Consider the following 26,100-nt stretch of genomic DNA (forward strand, 5'->3'; position numbering starts at 1 on the left):
CGTGTTCTATCAAACAAGACAGATGTAACACGAGATAACACTTTGATATGAAACGAATCATCACTTAAATTTATAAACAAAACATAAGCATTTAAAAAATTAAGTCAAAAGAAATATCTGCGCACTTTCGCTAATTATATTCCAAAATGGGGATTTTCTTTGCCTCGTGTATTATTTTTTTACCTTTGAATCCAGTGTAGGCGACTTTTAGTTATGAACCAGAAAATTAGTAACTTCATTAAGGACTAAAGTTAGTATTGACATTACCTCATTCATCCACCAATTCTACTTCCTCTTTGAGGCTAGCTGTATGTGCTTTTGTTAACCAGCCACTAATACATTAGGCAAATTATTTTCTTTTGGTAAATAAACATTACTGAAGCTAACGGCGTTATAAGGTATTCTGACTGAGTGTTACAACGACACAGCGAGCGTTATGAAACTCTGTATTTTAGAAGGAAAAGGGTGGGTTTGAAAGTTTGCAGGGCAGCCGGGGTCAGGTGGCCGGGCGGTCCAATGAGCGGCGCTGGTGAGGCGGGGGCGGGTGATGATTGACGTGCCTCAGCTTGCGGCTGCGTCTCCAAGTCCAGCGACCCGACGCGCTCGACCTTCCCCAGCTGCCCGTGGCTATTACTTCGCTAGGTACGTGGATTTTTATACTTCTAAACCTTGGTCACGCCCCGAGCACTCAGGGAAACTAAGCCGAGGTGTTCAAACTTGAGTAAAGAAAATAAATTGGAAATACTATTCATTTATACAACCTGTTAGATCAACTTGTTGCTGATTGGAGCCCAAGTGCGGGGAGGGGAGGACAGGACAGGTTCGGGAACTGAGTCTGGCTTCGAATGAAAGGCAACTGCTGAGCTCAAGATGATTATTCCAAAAGACATTATTTTATTCTTTGTTCTGCACGATGAAAATTAAAAACCATTGAACTTTGTGTTTGATGCTTTGATTTGGCTTTGTTCATTGTTCCGACATATCTGAGGTTGTGGGTTTCATATATTAAACACCTGGCCAAGTTATGTTCCTACGTTCGTGTTTCATTGATAATAAGTGAAAGTTTCCATGAACACAAAGGAATGTATTTTTACCTGTAGAAACACATTTGTACATCACTTTTTCTTTAACTATCCGGTCATCCTGGAGTTTATTGTGGAGATGTGAGTACAGTATTTGCAACATCTTCACGAAATAGCTTCTCTACCAAACCAGGCTCCTACTTGCCGGTACTGCCATTGGCGAATGGTTCACAGCAAGATCCTGAAAAACATAGACAACTGGTGAGCCACCTCATGGCAAAAGTGAAGGAATTGGTGAATTTCTTCAGAGCAACTTTAGACCAAAGGGAAAAAGGTATTTGGAGATCAAGGTTCAGATCCTGAAGCAAACTGGTATCTACCGGCAATTGTGATCCCCCTGCCCTTCTGAAACCAAGAGTAACCACAGCATGTATATCAAGGTACTGGAAACCTATCAGAGACACCCAGAAAATTTATTTCCAGTTAAACAAACTAAAATTTGCCCATTCAAAGACCAGCATCCCCAGTACTGCACTGGGATCATAGTTACACACAACTACATTGGCAAGGCCATGTGGTTTACATGTGGTTTACAGGCCCCTCAAACAGCCTGTCCTGACTCTCTTGAGAGAGATTGCCAAGCGATTTTTAAAAAATAAATCTTTGATATGTGTAAACCCTTCTTGAAGAAATGAAGTATCCCTACTGACTACTGAGAACTCCTGGCCCATGACCACTCCGTGTGAAGAAGCAACTTTCAGTGTGGCATGGAAAGCCTCCAAGGCAGGGAAGGCACGGTGTAAGCAACAGAGCATGAAGATTCAACATGGTTCATTGCCATTCCTTCATAAAGGAATATGTGTCCAAAGAAGATGGCACTTCAATATGAATAGCTCACACAGCTAGACAGGTAAATAACTCCATACCTCTTCACTGTGCTTTTCACCTCAAAAGGTCAAAAATAAAGCACTCCTACAGGGGCGAATGGAGGTTTATCTGCAGAGACCCCGTCTAGAAGAAGATCTGCCATGTACTGACATCCTGGAACTGCATGTAACCATCAACTGATGACGCAGTTAGTGAGGTGAGATCATCAAGGCAGCATTTGGCCAGGTATGGCATCAAGGTGCCCTAGCTAAAATGGAGTCACTGGGAATTGGGGAGAAAACCCGCAGCTGGTTGGAATCATACGTGATAAAAAAGAAGATGGTTGTGGTGGTTAGAGTCAATCATCTCATCCTCAGGAGTTCCTCAGGGAACCAACCATCTTCAGCAGTATAATGGAATACTTGCCACTCGCCTGGATGAGTGCAGCTCCATCAACACTCAAGAAGCTTGACACCATCCAGAACAAGGCAGCCCACATGATTGGTACCCCTCCCAAAAATATCCAATCCCTCCCTCCATTGACGAATAGTTGCAGCAGTGTGTACCATCTACAAGATGCAGCGCAACAACACGCCAAAGTTCCTAAGGCAGCACCTTCCTGACCCATGACCACAACCATCTAGAAGGACAAAAACAGCAGATACCTGGGAACACCACTACTTGGAAATCTCCTTCCAAGTCACTCACCATCCTGACTTGGAAACATATCGCCATTCCTTCATTATCACTGGGTCAAAACCATGGCATTCTCCCCCCATCAGCACTGTGGGTATACCTACACCTCAGAGACTGCTGTGGTTCAAGAAGGTAGCTCATCACCACTCTCTCAAGGACAACTTAGAATGGGCAATAAACACTGGCTTAGCTGGTGATACCCACTTCCTGAAAATGAATTTTAAAAAAAGGGATTCCTGCTGTTGCCATGTAACACAGGGAATCCAATATTTTTGCTGGTGCAACTTAGATAACATGTGGTTGTGACCACCATGTCCCACTTCTTGATGTACATGCCTCAGAAAGAGAACTGAGATAAGATTATCCTTCAATATAACAGAATAGACTCTTCAAGCGTAGTCGCTAACTCTCAAAACTCTTAATTAGGTACTGGATTAAGCTTGAAAATCTGACTGTTTCTTTTCATACTTTCTCCCTTTTGTAAACTCAAGATTTCATTGGGAAAACTTTCTTTGACAAAACCCAACAATCTCCAATACAGCCTTTCTGAGCTTTCTTCTGAGAGACAATCTCAGCCAATTTGACCTTTAGCCTTATCCATTTCTCTCTCCAAAGAATACCCTTGTTGAGCTTCATTCAAGTCAGACTGAGAGTAAACAGTATTCAATTGCATCCCATTCTAATTAGGAAATGAGAGCAAGTTCTTAAGCCTAAGAATCTAGGCCAATGTCTTCCTCAAACTGGTTCAAAATGGGAAGTGATGGAAAATCTGTGTTACTGCATCTAACTCCCCTTCAATCTGCATGACATTCATCGTAACAATCTCCTTGTCTTCTGGATCATCTAGCGGAAGTTCTGCAGAACATTCCGGATTCACGGGCCATTAACTTTCAGGCTGAAGAAGACTGGAGTCCTGACACCCAAGTCTTTTTTTTTCAGAAAAGCCTTCAGTCCTCTAGAGGCCACATCTGCAGGGTTGATTGAAGTATTCACATACCTTCATTGATATACCTGTGAGACCTTAAGAATGTCTGAAACTCTGTTAGCAACAAAGATTCAGAACCTGGAAGAGTCATTCTTAATATCTTCAGCATAGTGAGTCGTGAAGCTGCATATGTGACTCCTTCTTCCATAATGTGGCCCTGTGACTTGCCATTATGACTTACAGTGAGCTCTATACAGGGGATGGGAACCGACTTCAACAGAACTACCCAAGATTTTCCCATGTTAAAAGTACTGTGCATCTGCGAACATGCATCATGGAACTATAGGTAAGTGACTACTCCGTAGCCAGCTTCACTTGTGCCTGTAAAATGGTGTAACTGTTCACCAGTAACTCACCAAAATGTCTAATTATCTTGAAGTCTTCTATTGGGCAAAGTTCTTCCAGCCAACTTGTCCACTCAAGAGCAATTGACGTTGGTATAGCGTCATTGCAACCAAACCCTCTCGCGCAGTTATTGTAGGATTTTCTTAGCAGATAACACCACTGAACTCAAGATTTCTAAAGGGTCATAGATAGAACTAACATGGAGAGGACGCCCCCACCCCCCATTCTGGTAAGTGGTCTATCTTGGATCGTAATCTTAAACTTGAAATTATCAGACTGAATACACCATTGCACACAACACTCTTTCCACTGAAGGAATATCTTGATCCAAATACAAATCCTTCATGCCTTTCAATCTTTGTTCTTCTGGTATAACAGATGGCACACCATGTCTGTTGTTTATCCACTTTGTGAGTCAAAAACAGTCTTTAGCACAAATGGATACAAGGTCATGATAGAGAGACACCACCTTTTCCTCAAAGGATGCTGATACAAATCACCACTGAAGCAATGCAAAAGCTTTTCCACTGTCTTGTGGCTGAACTGTTCTTTGTTATCTTCTGAACACTTCCCAAGAGTGAAATTGGCCCAACTCGGTTATGAAGTTGCTCCATAGAGATAATCCACTATATCTTGGTAAGGTTATCATCAGGCCACCAGAGAAGTGTGAGTAGGTCTTCCACTGGCACTTTAACTGATGAAACATTGATTCAGTATCCACCATGTTCACCGCTGGTTCTTTTCTGAATCTGGTTATGACTCCAGTCAAAGATTAGGTCCCCATAACAACTGAGCATTGCGTGATATTCCCTGAAAAGTCCTTCCACAGTCAAACACAACATGAAGTTTCCCTTCTTGGGGTGATAAACACTGTGATGTGGAATATACCAGACTTCCCTGTCACTACATTCCAGATCCTTTGCTGGCATTCTTTATGCATAACCTTTTGAGATGACATCCTTCTTGAAAGCTGTGTAGTTAGTGTGAAATGACAACTCTTTCTTGAACCTTTTCCTTGGATTCAGAGCAAGCTGCTCAGCAGTCATCCTGTTATTAGGCATGTTAACATCCTTCTTTCTCAGAAGTAAATTAATCTGGTAGTGACTATTCACCAGTTTTGCAGAGCTTGCCACCAGCTCCATGAACTTGTGATCTTCTCTGGACTGCTTTCAGGGAAATCCGTCTTGAATTGCTGCTGCCAAATCTCATCCAAGTTCAAAACTGAAATCCTGTTAACCCTCAGCTCTGACCGAGGTACCTCTTCCACCACAATGGTCCATTAACAGTCCAACCCAACATTGTTCTGATTGCATAGGTCCATCATTAACACTGTGAATCACTTGCAAATTCAATGCCTTAACAACATTTGTCCCTATCAGCAGCTGAATTTCTGACTCATCTTCTTGTGACCGAATATGCTGCAGTAAAGACCATTCCTGGAGATCCTTCTGATGAAGAATATTTCCTTTGTGGACAGGCATACTTTCCTACATTTAGATGTTAGGCAGTTCACAATAGTTTTCACTATCTAGGCCTAATCCTGAAACTACGTAACTATTCACAGCCTTCTCTTGACCCATGGTGCATAAGAGAATGTGTGTTCTTTTTCCTGTTAAGTTGAGTTTATTCATGAGGCTCACTGACCAGAACGCTGCTGTACATACTTGATTTGGGAAAGCATAAGTAACCACTGACTTATTTCCCTTCTTGAACTTCGCCTGAACTGGAATTATATGACATTTACAATCATGATCGCCAGCCCCCATAAGGTCATTAGATACCAGGATGTTACTCACTGCTGTGTTTGATTCTTTCGTGGCCTGTTTTGATTCTGTACCATTTTCATCAGAGTGAATATGGAGTATGATGGGATGCTTGCCACTGCATTCCTTGTATGAAAGACGCTTTCTGCAATCCTTGCTAACGTGTCCCGTACACAAACAACAAAAGAAGACACCTTTTTGTTTTAGGAAGGCAATCTTCTCATTATGATCCTTTTTCTCCAGTAGAGTGTATGAATCCAAAGAATGCTCACCCTGGCAGAAGAGACAAACTCTTTCATTAGTTCTGGCCTCAGTTTAGCTTTACTCTTCTCAGTAGCCACAGTAGTGGCAAAACTGCTTCCTTTAGCATTGGAACGAATTTGTGACTTAGTTTTGTTCACACCTTTGCTCACTGCAGATGGTGTAGTCCATATATTTCCATATGTCGGGTATGTAGAAATCTTTACTCGTTTTTCAATAAACTTGACATCCCCATGTAAGACAAATTCTTTACAAGAATTGATACATTAATAGGCATATCTAGGTCTCAAATATACAGAACATCCCCCATTTTATTACAACAGCCTCTAAGAAAAAGACCATAGTCTTGAACAGTCCTTTTATCTTCAGATTTGATAGGCAGCCAAGAAAGAGCCTTTTGCATGTAGCTAATGAAATATGCCACATATTATCAAAATGTTCCTGTAGTAAAACTTTGACCTTTGGGTATCCTTCCTCTGGGTTGGCTTGATGACAAATATTGATAAGCTTTCTAGGGCACCTCCAGTGAACTGTTTGAGGAAATAGAGGTGGTTGCCATAATTGCCAGTCCCGCCTTCAACACTATTCTTGAAAGCCCTCATAAATTCATGATATTGCAATGGATTGCCATTGAAGATTTGAATTTCTTTTAGGCAGAGATACAGTGCATTGTTGCATGACTAAGCTTGCTATTTCATGGCCTTCAGTGCACTGTTTAAACTTGCATCATCTGAAACACGAGTGTCACCATATTGTAAGTCAATATCCTCAAAAGCACCAAGTGCTATTGGATATGGTATAGGTTCAGAGTGCCTCCTTGGTGCAGGCTGAGATAGAACATCTTGAACTACCCCTTGGCTTCTAAACTCATGGCTCATAGACATTTGAGGAACAATTGATAATGAGTATGTTGGATTTTTTTTTCTGTGCCATATCAACATAGAAACTCACACCATAAAAATGTCCTGCTGGAGCACCTTTAGCACCTACAGCTCTTGAAGCCTTTAGCACTTTCACCTTGCTGATTTCTTCCTTCAACTTAAGCTTCTCTTTTATACTCCCTGTCTGCTTCTTCCCCTCTTTGAAGATGTTCTTCATTTCTCTGAAGCTGTTCTTCCCTCGTGTTTATCCCTCAATATTTGTTGCCTTGCTCAAAACTCAGCTGAATTAGCCCCTGTTCTAATGCATGCCAAGGAGGTGTCACATAGGATGCTCTGCTAACAATAGAACCTACTGTACGCATGTTAGACGCATTGTCTTCATTTTGAAAATCAGCAGCTTTGTATGTAGTCAAAGCATGCCCCATGGCTTTATAACATTTCCTCCACCAATTTGACCAGGGTTTATCATCCGGGGTTCCGCGAGAGATTGGGATTAATTTTAAAAAATGATTTTTCGACACATGATGCTTGCAATGTTGGGCAGTGACCGAGCAGATCAGTTTGCAATCTTGATAGAGGTCTCTCAGACCAGTATAGCAATAGGACCATGATTATTTGGTTGAGTCCATTCTCAAGTTTTTGACAAAGATGGGGAGGCCATTGATAATTGGTGATCGTTGTATTGCACGGAGGGGAGGGTGGTAGTCTGATGAGTGTGAAGTGTGTTTTCTGAGGATTGAATGAATTTGCCCATTTTTATATTTTATTAACCCCTGTGTGTTACAGACATATGACAGTCCAATGCAGCAATTTTTGAATTATAGTGTTCTGAGTCATTTCACTGTACTAGTACAACAATGGACTCAAAAAAAAAAGTTAATTGAATGTTAACCATCAGTGAATTTTACATGGACTGGTGACCCAAGTTGTCCTATTCTGTTGTGCCTGCTTTGTGGTAAACAACCTACAAGTGCAGCAATGGCTCCAGCAAAATTGAAAAGACACTTAACTACAAATCACAGCCAAAGGAAACGTAAAAGTGCTGATTATTTTAAATGTTATTGGAATCTCAAAACAGAGTAAAGCTTTTGTTAGGAAGCAAGTTATTTAGTATTAGAACTTATTACCCAGAAAAGATAAGGTCATACAGTTGGTGAGCACCTAATAATGCCAGCATGTAAAATTATAGTGAGTAAAATACTGGGACAAGATTCAGTATGAGAAATTGAAAAGGTTTCTCTCTCGATGACGATGGCTGGTTCTTCACTTGCAAAGAATGGGGGGAAGTTGAGTGCTGAGGGGCGATGACACAATTGTTGGTGCCTGTAGAGTCCAATTCCAATTCTGGGTCTGTAGACTCTGGAGCAGTGGGGACCCATGGGAACAGCTGGGATGCGAGCGCTTGGGTAATAGGATCCTTCCTGCATCTTCTCTTCAGCAGTTGCTCTTCTGGATTCCTCAAAATTCTTGGCTGCACATGGATCAGCATTCTCCAGCTGTCTCTGTCACAACCCAGCTGCTGGCATTCATTGACCTCTATTTGCTTAAGCTGGTCTTTGTACCTCTTGCGCAGTGCACCACGATCTCTCTTGCCCTGAGAGTTCTCCGTAGAGTACTGCTCTTGGTAACCTGGAGCTGTCCATACGAGACACGTGGCCTGGTGTCAGCAGCGAAGTGTCTTCAATGCTTGGAAGTTGAGCTTTTTCTAGGACCGAGATGTTGGGGAGACAGTCCTGGCAGCTGATACCCACAATGGTGTGGAGGCAGCGCGGATGGTCAAATTTTGCTGAGTGTTTTGAAGATGAAGAATGGCTGTAGAAACTCGCCTACTTAGCAGGCATGTTTCAACATATGAACCAGTTGAAGTTTCTACAAGGCCCTGGAGAAAGTGTTTTGACTTCAGTGGCAAAATTCTTTGATTTAAAAGGAAACAGAATCTTTGGAAAAAATCATGATGCAAAAGAAAATCCTGAAATGTTTCCACTGCTGCTTGGGCTTGAGAGTGAGGAAGGATCAGAAAGTCTTTCTTGAGTCATAGTGAAAACCACTTGGAAGAACTGCAGAACAAAACAGAACAGTTTTTTTCCTCCTTTTCAGTACAAGTGTATGACTGGGTGATAAACCCTTTTTCTGAATCTTCTGCTAACCCGGAGGATTTCTCTTTGAGAGAAGAGGAAGAGCTTTGTGTGCTGCAGTCTGATTGTGCACTCAAGATGAGATTTACTGACTTGTCCATGGACAAGTTCTGGACTTCTGTGAAAGAACAGTATCCTGCGATTCATTAAAAAAAAACAAAGAACATTTTGCTGCAGTTTTCAACTTCTTGCATGCTTGAGCAAGCTTCTTCTTGTTTAACAAGCATAAAGGCAAGGATAGAAACTGTCTCATTTCAGTTGAAGCTGAAATTTCTGTGTGCTTATCTCATTTTTGACCCAGAATTGACAGCACAGGTTTCATATGCTGGGGCCTACATTTGAGCCTGATCATGTCACTTAGAAAGAAAATATATTTTCAAAGCCTTGTATAAAATTGTGTCTTAGGCTATATTTTTATTCATTTTGCTGTGGTTTATGGTTTTTAGTCATTTCACTGTGTAACACTGTCAATAAATTTTCTTGTTTAAATAGCATGAATTAAAATCAGTTTTCAACCTTTATTGAAATTAAATCTACCAAGCCTACCTTAAAAAAATTACATCCCATTTTGACTTGAGCCAATTACTGAACAGAAATTTATTAGTTTGCTTTATGAATTTTTTTTTAATTTATGAAAGAGAGAGAAAGATTAATTTAAAGAAAGATAAGCTAAGCTTAACTACCTTTTTTTCAAGAAAGATTGGCTAAAAATTCATTCTCTACTCAAAAGAGCATTGGCAATTATTTTCTGAATATTATAATCTATAACTTACTGATCATGCTAACAGACTGTGAACTGCAGATATAATTTTTATGGAGTGGTTCCCTGTGACCTGAAAATTATTTCAAGGGTTGCTCCAAGGCAAAAAAGATGAGAAAAGCTGAATTTGACCTTCAACATTGCATGTTTATTTCAACCAATGCTCTGCTGGGACTGCATTAATAAGTATCTGAACATTCACAAAGATTTTGATTTGTTTATCTCGCTCAGAGATAAGCTTTAAAGACAACAACAAGTTATGTTCCTTAGCAGCATCTTCACAAAGAGACTAAATCGTCCAAAAGAGACTGCACTTGCAAAACATCTTGTTGCTCCTTTGGTACCAGGAAACTTCTAATTAATGGTATTACATCATTAATCTTCTTAACAATTTTATTATAGTCCTTCTGAACGCTGTCAATTCTAGTCACCAAAGCTTTCCCAGTAAGTTTAATTTCTCTTATAGTCCTGACTTCAAGGTTACCACTTCCAGCTTGATTCATGTTGTTTCCTAGGGCACGAACCACACTGTAGGGCTTACAGGCAGCAATGACCATTCTAAACTGTGTTCCAGCTTGATTCATGTTGTTTTCTAGGGCACGAACCCCACTGTAGGGCTTACAGGCAGCAATGACCATTCTAAACTGTGTTCCAGCTTGATTCATGTTATTTTCTAGGGCACGAACCCCACTGTAGGGCTTACAGGCAGCAATGACCATTCTAAACTGTGTTCCAGCTCCAAACACAGAGTATGAATCAACTGAAGGTCATTACTTGCCACAAGCTGCTCTTGGCTGCAGTGCTTCTAATTTTGCAGGCACATCCGAATGCTGATGTTTGTTTGGTATAACAATCAAAATCTTTTGATGACAGAATGTAACAGCCAATTCTAACAAACCAATTGCTGCTGCTGGCGACCTAATGTAGGTTGTTACCCCTAAATGACGTACCCTTCAATCAATCTAGTAATGATCCACAAAGTCGAAGAAATGTATTCAATCCTTATTAGCAACTTGCAAAACAGACAATCCTGAAGCAATACAATTTATAAAACTAAGACTAGTGATATTAAACATACTTAAGTGGGCTTAATCAAAGTTAAGTAGTGTTAGGTGATTTCAAATGTAATTAAATTAAGTGTAATTAAGCAGTTGATAAAACATATGTCATCTGTCAGTCACCACACGAAATTAAACTGCTGAGAACAAAGCAGGAATAGGTAACTAAACCATATGCTTTTACCACACCCCCATTCACATGCTAACTACCATAATAAACACACAACACAGAGTACAATGCAGGTACAGAACAGATGCATGACTCCTACATTATTCATGCTAGCATTAATTTTTAATAGTCAACAATGCTGATTTGGTTTCTTGAATCATTTAGTCTTGTAAATAGTGATCAGATGCTCAATTGTGAAACCCTCCACATGCCAGCTCTCAGTTCTACACTTAATTCAAAATGCTAATACAAAACTTTTTGAAACAGTGGTTGTTTCCTGATTGTAAATTATTCCCAAAACCCACTTCTGGGTTTTGCTTTGGCAAGTGCCTATTGCGGCTTTTCAGAATTCCTGGCTTTGCCATGGAAACCTGTAATTTGAGGCTAATTTTTGATTTTGTTTCTCTGCCTTTTGGTTAAATTGACTATCCTATCCCTACTTGGTTAAATTTACAATCCTGCTCATTTCTATAATTGACCTTATTGTTAGGTGTGGATTCTCCTCCCCAATATTCTTTTCTCCCTAAGAAGCCAGCTATTCACAACTGGCCTGGACTCTGTGTGTCCTAGCAGCCAAATGGCACAGTTGATAAGACTTTTTTTTGTAATGTTGTCTCAGTACCATTACAGGCTGCTCCTGGGTAATGAACATGTTCTGTTTTTGTATCCACAGGTCAATTTTTACCATAAACCATAAAATGCATACGATAATTTTATAATAATTTTTAATTTAACAGAACTGTGGGAACTCATTTGCATAATTTGAGCTTTCTTTTTACCCAGGCCTGGCTTGTACTTGGAATCCAGGAATAAAAATTCTTAAGACATTTTTTTCCCCAAACCACCCACCCATTTCCTTTGAAACTTTTGATAAACTATCTGCTTTAACATAATATTTTCAGATCAAGTGAGAAGAGCCTTCCCAATTCCATGGGGGGCCATTTAGGGGATCTTGCTCTGTACCTCTCCTTTCAGTGCTTCCAAATGGACGTAAAAGATCTTGATACCTTTCTGATGAAGACGAGGAGAGAGAAATTCCCTGGTGTTCCAACAGTTTTTATCATAGGTGAGGCCAATTTGAGGGATGAGCTGTGCTGGTGTGTTGCAAAATCAATGCAGATGAAGTTGAAGTGAGTGATTTGGAGAGGAGGAGGAGTCAAGGCAGAGGAGTTTCCATGCCCGTCCAACTATCTCAGGTGCAAGGTTGGAACGCTCTAAGCGCCAAGTCGATTTGGAGAGGTTGAGAACGGCTTCAAGCTGGGTGGCGAAGTCTAGACCCAAAGCGAATCGCTGGGCAGCTTGGTCTGGGCCTGGAGTGTTTCGCTGTGGCAGGGCCTCAGTCCTAATGCAAGGCACGATCCGCTGTTTGGACAATTTAAACGCTGGTCCAGGTAGACTAGAAAGGCAGGATGTCAGGACTGGAGGCAAGAGCCGGGCTGATTTCACTCACTGTCCAGTGATGGGACGGTGAAGCTGTGAGACTGCCCTGGCTGCTGTGCTTCATGTCTGTGAGCTTCGCGGAGATTTGCCCCGCTAATGTGATGAACTGAGACTGGGGCGTTGGGGCTGCTCCAGGGATTCAAATCTATGGACGCAGTTTGGTTCGGAATGTTATGCTCCCTTATATTCTTTGCATGATTTGTGTTTTTTACCCTTTCTCTCGGTCCATTGGGTGTTGGTCTTTTTTTTAAATTGGGTTCTTTCAGGTTTCTTGCTTTGTGGCTGCCTGTAAGCAGACAAATCTCAAGGTTGTATAATTTATACATGCTTTAATAATAAATGTACTTTGAATCATCAGTGACCTTGTGTATTATTTCAGTGCTGCTTGTGGAAACTTCCTGTATGTAAATCATCTACTATGTCTCCTGCATTACAATATTGACTCTGCTTCACCAGAATCTGCTGTAATGGATATTAGGCAATCCAGAGATTGTGAAGGATGTGACATTTCCCTGCACTTAGTGAAAAAATGTCATTGTGAATTGATGTTCTTTGTTGATCTGGCACCTTTCCACCCCTGAATGTACCAATGCTCGACTCATCCAAACCAAGTCACACTTCTAGAATCACTAGGTTTGACATACGAATTCTTCTCTTATTCCCATTTAATAACTGAGTTGCTATGTATGTATAATAGCAAGCATTTATTTACCATTTTCTTTTGGTTAAGCTTTTTAAAAAGAAACATATGATTTAGAATAAGTTAACAATTAGTAACAATAAGTAATAAGATTGCTTATAATTTTCACTTAATGTATCAAATATCATTAGTGCCAAATACTTTACAATATGAATTTCACTTATTTGGTCATTTTAAGGTTGGCCTGAGAATATGTCCCTGGTTACAAGCAGAACCTAGATTTTAAATAGTGTTATCTTCAAACTTCCTGAAGGACAACCTCTAACTTAAAAACAGCAGGTCAAAAAGAGGTCTGTTTTTGTTAAAAACCTCATACTTGCTATTGCATTAATAGCTGCTTGGCATAATTATCACAATCTATCCAACATTTTTATTCTATTGAATCAAAATATAATGATAGTTAATTGGGAATGGAAAAAATATGATGCTAAATGGGTCTGGGTAAATGATAATGGATCTGTGTTATAAAACTAATCTGCTGAACATAGCATATGCAAAATTTTAATTCCGTTGCTGATCTAAATTTTTGGAAGGAAACCATAGGACTAACTAATGATGGGGTTGTTATAAAATACACATTTAGTTCACTAATGTGCATCAGAGGAGGATATTATCTGTTCTCATACCATCTGGTCTATATGTGACTCCAGAGTCACCCCCTCTGGTTGACTTTTAAATACCCTCTGATCTAAACAGCTGCTCCCACTATGCTCAAACAGAGAGAAAATAAAACCATATAGGCCATTTGGTATTGCCCCAAGTTTTGAATGCTGTCAGGGAAAATTCACTTTTTGTCCACTCAAAATTGTAAAGTCTTGGTGTCTAAACTGGAAGAGTTGTCACACAAGCAAGCAAGAACAGTGAATTGTCATATTCATAGAATCACAGCTAACAGATAATATGCCTGGCTCCTGTTCTGTCCCACCATCAGGACAAACCAAGTGAGGTGATGGTGCATGGATATACAGGTGGGAGGCAGTAGCCTTCAAGTCCTGAAACCTGATCTCAACCTGATGAACTCTAATGGTAGCAGATCAAACATGGACAAGGAAACCACTTCATGACTGCCGCTCATCCTCCCTTGACCAATATATCAGTGAACTCTGTGTTGAATATTTGAAAAAAATTATTGCAAGGAGATTTACAAGGATGTTGTCTGAATTGGAGAGTGTGCCTTGTGAGAATAGATTGAATGAACTTGGCCTTTTCTTCTTGGAGCGACAGAGGATGAGAGATGCTGTGATAGAAGTGTATAAGATGATGAGAGGCATTGATTGTGTAGGCAGCCAGAGGCTTTTTCCCAGGGTTGAAATGGTTAACACAAGGAGGCATAGTTTTAAGGTGTTTTAAGTAGGTACCGAGGGGTAGTTGGGGTAAGTTTTTCACACTGTTGGGTGCATGGAATGCACTACTGGCAGTGGTGGTGGAGGTGATACAATAGCAGCCTCGTAGATAGGTACATGGAGTTTGAAAAATAGAGGGCTATGCAGTAGTGTAATTGTAGACAGTTTCTAGAGTAGGTTACGTGGTCAGCACAACATTGTGGGCCAAAGGGCTTTTAATGTGCTGTAGATTTCTATGTTCTAGTAAGAGCACAGAATGTCCAGCACCAAGAATGGTTTGAAGGTACCACAACTGACTGAGGTAAGCAAGTCCTGATGGAGATGACTGCCAGACTGCATCTGAAAGCAGATACTGAGTGAACTGAGTTCAAAGTAAATTTATTATCATAGTTACATATATGTGATCATATACTAACTATTCTGAGATTCATTTTCTTACTGGCATTCACGGTAGAACAATAGAAATACAATAGAATCAATGAAAAACTGCACACAAAGATTGACAAGTAATCAATGTGCAAATGAAGACAAACTGTGCAAATAAACAAACAATGCCGAGGGCATGAGCCATGAAGTCTTTGAAATTAAGTCTTTAGGTTGTAGAATGAGTTCTACGTTGAGGTGAGAACTTGTCCACACTAGTTCAGCTTTTTTTTTGTAAGCTTTTCTGTTCTTGAACATTGGTGTTCCTACACCAGGCTGTGATGCATCCAGTCCAGATACTTTCCGCTATACATCTCTAGATGTTTGTGCATCGAGAAGTACAGCACAAAAACAGGCCCTTCAGCCCATCTTGTCCATTCTGAAACCATCTAAACTGCCTACTCCCATCGACCTGCACCGAAAGTAGTTTGTCAAAATTTTAGATGCCATACTGAATCTGCACAAACTTCTAAGGAACTAAAGGCACTGCCGTGGTTTCTTTGTAATGGCAATTAATTGCTGGGTCCAGGACGTGCTGTCTGATATGATGATGCCAGGGGGTTTAAAATTACTCCCCCTCTCTACCTCTGATCCCCTAATCATTTGACCTCATCCTTTCTGAATGGTCAACAATCAGTGCATCTGTCAGTGATAGCATTGATAGAAGTGACTACTGCATTATCCTTGTGGAAACGAAGCCCCATCTTTGCACCAAGGATATCCACCTTGTATTCAATGACATGTTTGTGATAAATGGGATAGACTTCAAACAGACAAGCGAGTAAAATGTTGTTCGGTAAGTTGTCCACTTGCTGCCTTGGAGTTAGTTCTGTTGTTATTCACAAACCTAGTACCATTCATGCAGTGTGCCTGATTCAGACTGGTGAAGTGTTCTCTCCGTCGGGTAGACCACACAAAAGAAACTGGAAGCTTGCAATACGCATATAGTGATTTGGAGGTTTTAAGATGAAATTCCACTGTGTATTGCATTAAAATGTTGCACAATCTAATAGAATTTTGGTCCCTACTATTTAATAAAATAATACCAGGCCTCAATAATCATAAAATGAAACAACTAGTCAAGATGAATAGGATTAGCTATAGGACAATTTAAATATACTTGAGAGTCAGGAAGGTGGATGGCAGATGAATTTCAATGTGAATAAACTCTTTCATAAAGGTTCCAGCAAAGGCACTTACTTAAATAGATAGAAATATTGTGGATGAAATTGAAATTATTCTGAGCATAGTGTAGGGATCCTGACTGAAATAAAATAGATGCTTTTGCAACAATGCTTGTGGCAATAAATAAAGTGAATGAGATGTTTTTTTGGATGCATTTGGAGATTGCTATTAAGATAAAACAGTAAATTAATTCTGTCACTTTATCAATCACACATTTCTGGTCACCATGAATACAAAGCCTGTTTTTAGCAATTGAAAGAATACAGAAAGATGCATCCATAATCATGAAGAGCAAACATGTGAAGAGATATTCTCATTATAAAAATGATGGATGAGAGATGACTTGATTGTTATTAAGATTCTAACGGGACTACATAATGTAGATGGGGCTGAGTTGTTTCACCTTGTCAGTTATAGATGGATTAATGGAGATTAATTTCTCCATTATTCTTGTAACTTGACTATCAGGGTAATGGAAGCTATTCTATATGGACTTTACATGTGTATTTCTTTTTTGGAAGTTGGAATTTCTGTTCACAAATGCTGGACAAAAACCTCAAAGTTTAAATAATGTCCTACCTAAAGTTGTAGCCACATCTCAGATGGTGAAAGAGAATGATTAATGTATCATACTAAATAGATATATATGTATGTAAATACATTTTCATTTACTTAAATTGATGCTTGTGACTTAAATGATCTTGGTCCAGACCTTTGCATCAGTAATTTCAATTAATCAACACTGATATAATAACATCAGGTTTCAGTCCAGAGACTTTTAACAAATCTAGATTGATATTCAGTGCAGTTGTGAGGAATTTCTGTCTTTCTTAGCAGTGCCATCTTTCAAGTGAGATGTTAAAATGAAATTACTCTTGAGGATATATAATATTGCTTTACATATTTCTGAGAGAAACAGGTGAGTTACAATTGTGCTTACAAATGTCTCACCCTCTCACCGACAACATTGGTGGAAAGCGAAAAGGTCGATATTTTGGTTTGTGACCTTCTGTGAGAATGTCACACACCACCCTGACCTGATAATGAACTCTTCAGATAAGAATAATAAAGGCATAACATGTAGTTCCAGGGTCTCTCAACATGCATACCACTGTTAATTTTTCTCCATCTATAAACAGTTGAGGGTGTTGGAGGTGAGCCATGTTCCTACAGTGTGGCACTATTCACCTTTTCATTTATTGACACTGAGTCAATATCCTAGATCTGTCATTTGGCAGTAAAGATGATCGTCATGTATCTTGCGCATAAACTCTTCTTGGGCTTCCAATTGTGTCCAGGTGTTGATTTTAACCGACCATACTGGTTTCTGCTGCCCCGCTTAGTTTAAAATCTTAATCCAGTTCTTAGCTAGAGTGAGACCTTCATTTTTGTTGAAATTCTTTTTCTCTAGTCTTATTTCAATGGCTTCCTTCACCAGGTAGTCCCAAAAGCCATTGATGCGACTCAGGAGGTTTGTGCTGTTGAAGTCAATGCTGTGTCATTGCATCTGCAATGTTCTGCTGTTGCACATTTCTCCGGGTAACCCACACAGATACACCTCCTGTGCTTCTAGATGTGGGTTTCTACCTTACCAGTACGTGCTGCTCAGTATTCACATGGAACTGGACTACGATTTTAAAGCAGGTGGGAGAGCGGAAACCAGATTGGTTGAGGGCTGACCAATCAGAAGGGATGGATGACAGGAGCTAAGTATATATACCAATGGACTAGACATGCCTTGGCATCATCTCTGATGAAGATGGCGGAGTTTGTCATCGAAACGTCGGTTAAAATCAACACCTGGACCTGATTGAAAGCCCAAGAAGAGTTTATGCATCATATACACAAGGAAAGCGCTAGAGCCCATTTCATTATATATTTTTTATTATGCATGGGGTTTAAAGAATTGAGGGGTGGCACATGCATACCAGGTGCCAATAAAATTTTTATAGTGACATCTTGGGCATTCCATCGCTGTCTTAAGCTCTTTAAGGAATGGGAATAAAAGTGAACATCGACATGTTTTGCTAGTTACCAAGCAGGAGACATTTGTGGGTACAAGTGAGCATCTCCACCACCCTTGTTCCTCTCCGTGTCACATTCTGTCTGTATCAATGTCTTTTCTTATCTCCTGAATAAAATATTAAACCAAACCTGTCTCAATGATATGGATATTTATTGTATTCATGTAATATGCTCTTAATATTAATGAGAAATATATGTCTATCTCTCCATACACAGTATTTCAAAGCAATTGGTCTTAAAGTATTTGGAGATGTTTCTCAATGCATATTTGAATATGGAAGTATTTCTTTTACCAGATTTTCTCTTGATAGGATGCGGTGGACATTTTATGTGTCCAATTGCTTTTATCAAATCTGTACTTACTGATGAGCTAAAGGAAATTTGTTTCTGTTGGACAAAGTTAGAATGAATCAATGGGTTACAGTGAATCAAACACTCATAATGCAAACTGTTTGCAAATACTAGCTTAAGAGAAGGTGAGGTAAATTGAGATCTGTAATTCTAACTTGTTTTCTACCAGCTTAATTTCTCTGTACAAATCTAAGCAGCATATGTTTTTTTTCTGATGCTGGGAAATCATTGCTAAGTATGACCTAATGCATACTAATATATTTTATAGCAGCTGTTACTGACACAGCAGGATTAAAGACTCATTCTGAATACAGGAGCTCCAGACTACAGTTACACAGCTCTAAACCAGCTCTAACAAACTGGGATTGGCAATATACTAGAAGCCAATCTGCTCTCCAGCTACTTTGAGGTAGCAGAGGAGACCAAACTCTCTTGTTTTGAGTATGAGATGTTTTAACATTGATTTACATTTTCTTTGGTTGGTATTCGCTGTTTTTTTAGAGTTGTTTTTTTTTAGGGAGAGGGGTTAATGTAAAAGTAGAAGTGGTGATAGAGGTGTATAAGATGATGAGAGGTATTGATTGTGTGGATGTTCAGAGGCTTTTTCCCAGGGCTGAAATGGTTGCCAAAGAGGACACACATTTACAGAAGAGATGTCAGGGGTAAGTTTTTTATTCAGAGAGTGCTGAATGGGTGGAGGCAACGGTGGTGGAGGTGGATATGATGGGGACTTTTAAGAGACTTTTGGATAGGTACACGGAGCTTAGAAAAATAGAGGGCTATAGGTAAGCCTAGTAATTTCTAAGTTAGGGACATGTTCAGCACAACTTTGTGGGCCGAAGGGCCTGTATTGTGCTGTAGGTTTTCTATGTTTAGAATAGATGGGTTTAGGGTCATTAATTCTCAGTGAAGGATCAATGATGAACTTTACTTGCCGTATGTATTTACATGAATTTACAGTAGTGGTGTTGGTCTGAACACGACATGCAACAAAACACAATAACATTCAACAGTTACAGAGGACAAAGAATAATACAAAAATAAAGAACTATATATAAAAAAAGCTAATAAAGTTAGAGGTAAAAAGGAAGATATGGAATAAAATGTGCATAGATAAATAGTATGTATTTCCAATGTAAACTGCGTTATAAAGTTGTTTAAATTGTCTATAAAGTTTCAAGTAAATTTATTATCAAAGTGCAGTGACAGGGGTAATAGTTGGGAGGGAGGTGCGCGGTGCATGCGGATTACCTAGAATGGGTGATCAGATTATCTTCCCGAGTGAGAAACCTTTAAGGTGGCTTGAAGGTTTTGGTCTAATAGTCCTATAATGTTTTTCAAAAGGGAGCTTTTGGAAAGAGCAGTCTGTAGGGTGGGTAGTGTCTGCAATTATTTTTTTTCTGCCGCCTTTATCCTGGACACATACAAGTCGTGCAGATCTGTTAGTGTAGCCAATGACTTTTTCTGCTGACTTGACAGTTTAATGTATTTTTCAGTACAGGTATCCCCTGCTATCTGAAGGTAGAGCGTTCCTATGAAACCGTTTGTAAACCAAAATGTCGTAAAGCAAAGAAGCAATTACCATTAATTTATATGGGAAAAATTTTTGAGTTTTCCCAGACCCAAAAAATAACCTACCAAATCAAACCAAATAATACATAAAACCTTAAAATAACACTAACATATAGTAAAAGCAGGAATGATATGATAAATATACAGCCTATATAAAATAGAAATATTGTATGTACGGTGGTTTCACTCATCAAAATCGGGAAGACAGCGAGCCAAAATGGATTTGGAGGAAAAGAAATCGGCACGTACATGCATGCACACACAACTGCCCGCACAAGGCTTCACAGTCATTGTAGTCTTTCTCGGGGTAAACATGTATAAAAGGGGCGTCTTTTTTTTGTAAAAGTTTGAATCATCTTTGGTTAGCGAAAACAGGTACTAATGTAGGTCTTTTGTAACAGCGAGCTGTCATAAAGCGAATGTTTGAAAAACGGGGGCCACCTGTATTGTGAGTGGATACTGCACCAAACCAGACAGTGGCATCTCATGGGAGGATGCTTTCCATGATTGCAGTGTAGAGTTGCAACAGTATATTTTGGGGAAAATGTAAGTAGCATTAACAGCAGGAAAGTGGACAGGTTGCTTGGGTTTAGAGTTTGTGTAGGGATGGGAACCAGAGTGCCAGAGCCGATAGTGGAGTGGTAGTGGAGAAAGATCTTGTTAAACCTACATACAAAATCAGGAACCAGAAGGTTGAGCATTGTGGAACTACTGTTTTGCGGTGTGTATATTTCAGTGCAATGAGTACTGTGCGAAAGGTGGACGAGTGTGGATTAGTACGTGGAGTTATGACATTGTATCCATTAGTGAGACTTGGTTGCAAGAGGGGCAGGACTGGCAGCTCAGTGGGGTTCTGTTGATAGACTTGATAGTGGGGGGGTGTGGTTTTAAAGGGGAGGGTGGCATTCCGTGACTTGGTAGTACTCTGGCAGGACAGACTGGAAAGCTTGTCTACTGAGGCTATGTGGATGGAATTGAGGAATAAGAAAGGGAAAAATTAGAATCCACTATTTAATCCTAGCCTAATCAGAGGGCAATTTAGAATGAACAATTAACCCACTAACCGGTACGTCTTTGGATGCTGGGAGGATACCAGGGCACCTGGAGGAAACCCACGCACTCATGAGAAGAAAGTACAGAAGAACAAGGGCAACAGAATTGAACTCTGAACTCCTCCGCCCTGAGTTGCAATAGCATCACGCCAAACTCTGCACCATTGTGGCCTCAAACATTATTTCTAGGTGAGGCAACACTTTACCTGCAAATCTGTGGCAGTTGTCTACTGTATCTAGTGCTCCCAGTGTGGCCGCCTCTATAAATTGGTGAAACCCGACATCTTGGTGAATTTAAACAGTAAACACGAGGAAATCTGCAGATGCTGGAAATTCAAACAACACACACAAAATGCTGGTGGAACGCAGCAGGCCAGGCAGCATCTATAGGGAGAAGCACTGTCGACGTTTCGGGCTGAGACCCTGAGTCAGGGCTAACTGAAAGGAAAGATATTAAGAGATTTGAAAGTAGTGGGGGGGAGGGGGAAATGCGAAATGATAGGAGAAGACTGGAGGGGGTGGGATGAAGCTAAGAGCTGGAAAGGTGATTGGCGAAAGTGATACAGCGCTGGAGAAGGGAAAGGATCATGGGATGGGAGGCCTTGGGAGAAAGAAAGGGGGGGGTGAGCACCAGAGGGAGATGGAGAACAGGCAGAGTGATGGGCAGAGAGAGAGAAAAAAAACAAACCACTAAATATGTCAGGGATGGGGTAAGGAGGGGAGGAGGGGCATTAACGGAAGTTAGAGAAGTCAATGTTCATGCCATCAGGTTGGAGGCTACCCAGCCGGTATATAAGGTGTTGTTCCTCCAACCTGATTGTGGATTCATCTTGACAGTAGAGGAGGCCATGGATAGACATATCAGAATGGGAATTGGTTTGGTGAACTGCTTTTTCAAGCATCTTTGCTCCATCCGCAAAAAGCAGTATTTCCCGGTGGCCTAACGTTTTAATTCCAATCCCCATTCCGACATGTTCATCCATGGCCGCCTCTACTGCCACACCAAGGCCTCTCTAAGGTTGGAGGAACAACACTTCATCTTCTGTCTGTGTATCCTGGTGGCTTGAACATCGATTTCTACTGTGATAATTTTCCCCTCCCCCTTTAGTCTTCTTCTTTTCCCCCCTGACCTCTTCTCCTCACCTATTACCTCCACCTGTTGCTGCCTCCTTCCCTTTCTCCCATGGTCCACTCTCCTCTCCTGTCAGATTTCTTCTTCTCCAGCCCTTTACCTTTTCAACCTATCACCTTCTTATTTCATCCCCCTCCCCACCCACCTGACTTCATCTCTCACCTCCCCTTCCCCTCCCCCATCTTCTTATTCTAACATCTCCCCCCTTCCGTTCCAATCCCGCTGAAGGGTCTTTGCCCAAAATGCTGACTGTTTACTCATTTCCATAGATTCTACCTGACCTGCTGAGTTCCTCCAGCATCTTGCATGTGTTGCTTTGGATTTCCAAGATCAGCAGAATCTCTTGTTTATAAGAAATATTCAGTTGTTTTTATTCCATCATGGGGATATCCTACATTCTTCACAATCTCATGAACCAATTTCAAAATGTACCCAATATGGGCAAATTCTGCAACCAATTTGAAAATTATGAATTGTAATTCCATTTTACTTTGAATAGAGCCCAACTTCAAAAAGAAGTCAGTACCACCAGCGAAGTGTTCCAGTGAGCTGCTTGGTACTGCCAGCTGGAAGCCTGATCACTTGGAGAGATTGGCCCTCTTACAAGGGCATCATTGGCATTTGCTATCAGGAGGAGTGGTAGAGGGACACAACCATCTTATTAATGTGGGATCTGGAGAAACCACTGCTCTGCTGGTCCTTTTCAAAGGGAGGTAATTGTTGAGGCTGCATGTGACAGATAACTCTGTCATTGGCCTTGAGCAGCACTGCAATAATTTTACAACCTCGAAGTAACACGCACAAACACATACAGAGAATAACATTTAATACATCAGTATTTGTTTGTTTATGGTTTGTTGGTTCTGTGTACATCTCGGCAAAACTGAGACACTGCTTCAGGGTCAGTGTTATTCGCGAGAAACTGCGTATGTGCAGTTTGCAGGAGGGACATGGCATGGACAACTGAGGGGTGGGGTAAAAGTACAAAGTAGATTCAGTCTATCCCCAATGTAGTTGGAGATGGGCCCTATATATGGCAGGTGCTTGTGAACAAAGTTGAGGAAGGAGTGACTATCAGTCAATCTGTGTAAATATTGTACATTGTATATAGTTTATTGGTCTTTTCTCACTGTTCATATATGTATTTTCACATTGTGGGACTTTGTGTGAAGAATTGGGAGCACTTAATAAAATAGCCGCTCCTGCTACTGCAGCAGAGCCTTAGAGATCTAGAGCCTATACAATGCACCTGCATCACACTGCCTCATTCTGTAATTTCTGCTGGACCATTTTGTGAATCTGATTGCGGGTAGAGGTGGAGCATTATTATTGCTAATTATCCAATTATTTATTTTTAAGGGATCTGCCACCAGAAACAGCACATTAGTCATTTAGTAGAAGTGACTGTTGAAGCATGTGCAGTGCCCAGGACATGGCGCCAAGGTAGCCCAAGTAGTAAAATCCTCTCCTTTGATGTCTCATGAACATTTCTCAGCCTAACTGAGACAGTTTGTTTTCACTGATTGCTAATGAATTGCTTGAACTTATTTTGAAATGGGAAATATTGTTGCACCTTAGTGTTTAACTATCTGTGTGGGTAGGGTCCATGGTAGCCATTGATCTCCTAGGTACGGTAGTCGATGAGTCTGGAATTCAAGGCCTGGATTTCTGGGTTATGACTTCCGCAACTCTGGTGTTCAGAGTTCTTATATACAAACGTTTGTACTTAACTATATCTATGCTTAGAAAAATTGTGGTATATAGTCAAGTTTTTTTGAAAAGAAGCATCCCATAAATCCATCTGTTACTCAGAAATCTGTTTGCCAGGGTTTGTGATCATGTGGATTAATCAGGCCGTCAAATTGGGCTCTGTTTGTTGCCAAATTAATGAACATGTAGTTAAGCCCCATCTCCCTCCACTAGCGATCACCTGTAGTGTTTATCAGCTGCTGCCACATTGTCAGAATGTTGCTGATGAACTATCATAAAAGATGTTGGTTCAAATTCAAGAATCCTTGGTCAGCAGCTGTACTCCAACCTTGCACATCTGAACAGACGCTTCAGCTAGCAGCTTCAGCCCCTACCCCAAACCCCATGTCCATCTACCCCCTCCCCTTGCTCACACAAACATTCCACAAGACCTGGCACCCCTCTCTAACTCTTGATACAATCAAAGTTCAAAGATAGGATGGATGATAAATAAAAGAAATTCTCAATAAAGGCAAGTGGTGTTTGACCAGGTTAATAAAGACATCGGCCAGATCAAAAGTGGCAGGGTGCAGTAACTCTGAATCTCCAGTAACAAGATCAACAAACACAAGAGGGATAAATTTCTCATTGCCTGCATACTAATGTGTTTTGCTAAACATTGCACTGCAGCAGATGTACAGGGTAGAGAGTAGAGTGCTTCCTTCAGGTTACAAGAAAGAGGATTGAGGATTGTAGGAGAATATGTTAGGAATAGCCTTGGGCATAACACAAGGTGGGGTTACATCCTTTCTTTGCAGTTAAAACTATTGACATAGCCAGGTGCTCCCACAATTAACTTGAAGCTCCTGCCACTTGTAGTAGTAAGTAGACATTTAGGAATTAAATAAAATTAAATTTCATGAACATCATTATTTATGATAAATGAATGTAAATGCAAAGAATGAAACATTTGCAAATATCTAAGTGTGGAATGGTTAATCTGTATCTGCATCCTTGGTTAATGTCCCCTGTGATAGTGCATTTCAGACTGAATGACCTTCCTTGATGACCAGTCTTGGTCCTCTTTCTATTGCACCTTGTGTGACGGCTTAATACCCATGAAAGATGAAAATATGAATTAAAATTTATTAAGATTAAAATTTTGAAAGTCATTATTATGTGTATTTTCCACTTTCTCAGGACTTCAAGTCCCCATAAGTGATTTTTGTTTGCACTATGGCTGGATGATAAAATCTGTCACCTGAAAACTGTGTTAGTTCTGGTAGCCCATGTCAGGACATCCTGGTTCTCTCTGGGATGTCCTTTAGGAAGAGTTCATTATTAATGAAGTGGTTAACAGAATAGCATAACTTGTTGAAGCAAAGTTAAGATAGTTTAACTGAAAGGAAATAGTGTTTGACAAATGTATTGGTGTTTATTGATTGCCTATCTAACAAAGTAGATAAGGAAAAGTCACTATTTTGATACACAAAAGGCATACAATAACATATTTGAGTTTAAAGTCACTGCATAAGATAAGCATTTGTGGTTAAGAGCAATATATTAGCATGGATAGAGATTTGGTTACAGAATGAGTAGGGATTAATTGTTTTAAAGTTTGCAAGTTGTAACTAATTTAATTCCAAATTAATCATAATTTACATTAATCATTAGCCTGAAAAAAATAAATATTGTTTCCTTGAATTGTAATAGTTCAGAAATGAGCTATTTAATCTGTTGAGCCAACTCTCAGTAGTGCTATCATATCAGTCGCACTCCTCCTTCACAGCATGGCAAATTACTCCTCAGCAGCCCATCCAGTTCCCCTTTGAAGGTCCTGATTGACTCCAACACTTCCATGATGGACTTAGTACGAAGAATTTCTACACTGCATTCCTTTTATGTTTTGCAAAAAAAAAATTAAATGCACATATTCCCCAGTCCTTGAATTGAATGGGAGCAGCTTCTGTTTGTTGACCAACTCTTCTTTATTGGTATCTTGAACAAATGAAATAAGTTTCAAGGAAAAGGAATGGTCACTAAAGATGAGGAATTTATTCTCTTGGCAGATTGTGAATCTGTGAGCTATGTTTACTTAGTCATTAAGGATATTCAAGGCTGAGTTAGATTTTCATGCTGTAGGTTAAAGCCAAAGAAAAGATAAGTCATAATTTTCTTGAATGGTGTGGGAGTGTTGACAGCTTTAAGATCTCTCATTGCTATTTCTTCTGTTCTGCAGGTGTGAG

At 40.1% G+C, this 26,100-nt stretch overlaps 1 protein-coding gene across 3 annotated transcripts in view; it reads left to right on the top strand.

Annotated features, from left to right (window-relative positions):
* The first annotated feature begins 542 nt into the window (after positions 1–542).
* Positions 543–26,100, top strand: part of LOC132391193 (probable tRNA methyltransferase 9B) — a 50,493-nt gene continuing 24,935 nt past the window's right edge. Inside the window, exon 1 of one of the 3 annotated variants that reach the window (XM_059964076.1) lies at positions 543–642. The gene's annotated coding sequence lies outside the window, so the exon portion shown is untranslated. Of the gene's footprint in view, positions 643–3,753; positions 3,857–26,100 lie in introns of those variants that run through there. The other 2 variants (XM_059964075.1, XM_059964078.1) reach the window with 2 other exon arrangements.

This window comes from Hypanus sabinus, chromosome 3 (genome assembly GCF_030144855.1).
Source record: "Hypanus sabinus isolate sHypSab1 chromosome 3, sHypSab1.hap1, whole genome shotgun sequence".
NCBI lineage: Eukaryota > Metazoa > Chordata > Chondrichthyes > Myliobatiformes > Dasyatidae > Hypanus > Hypanus sabinus.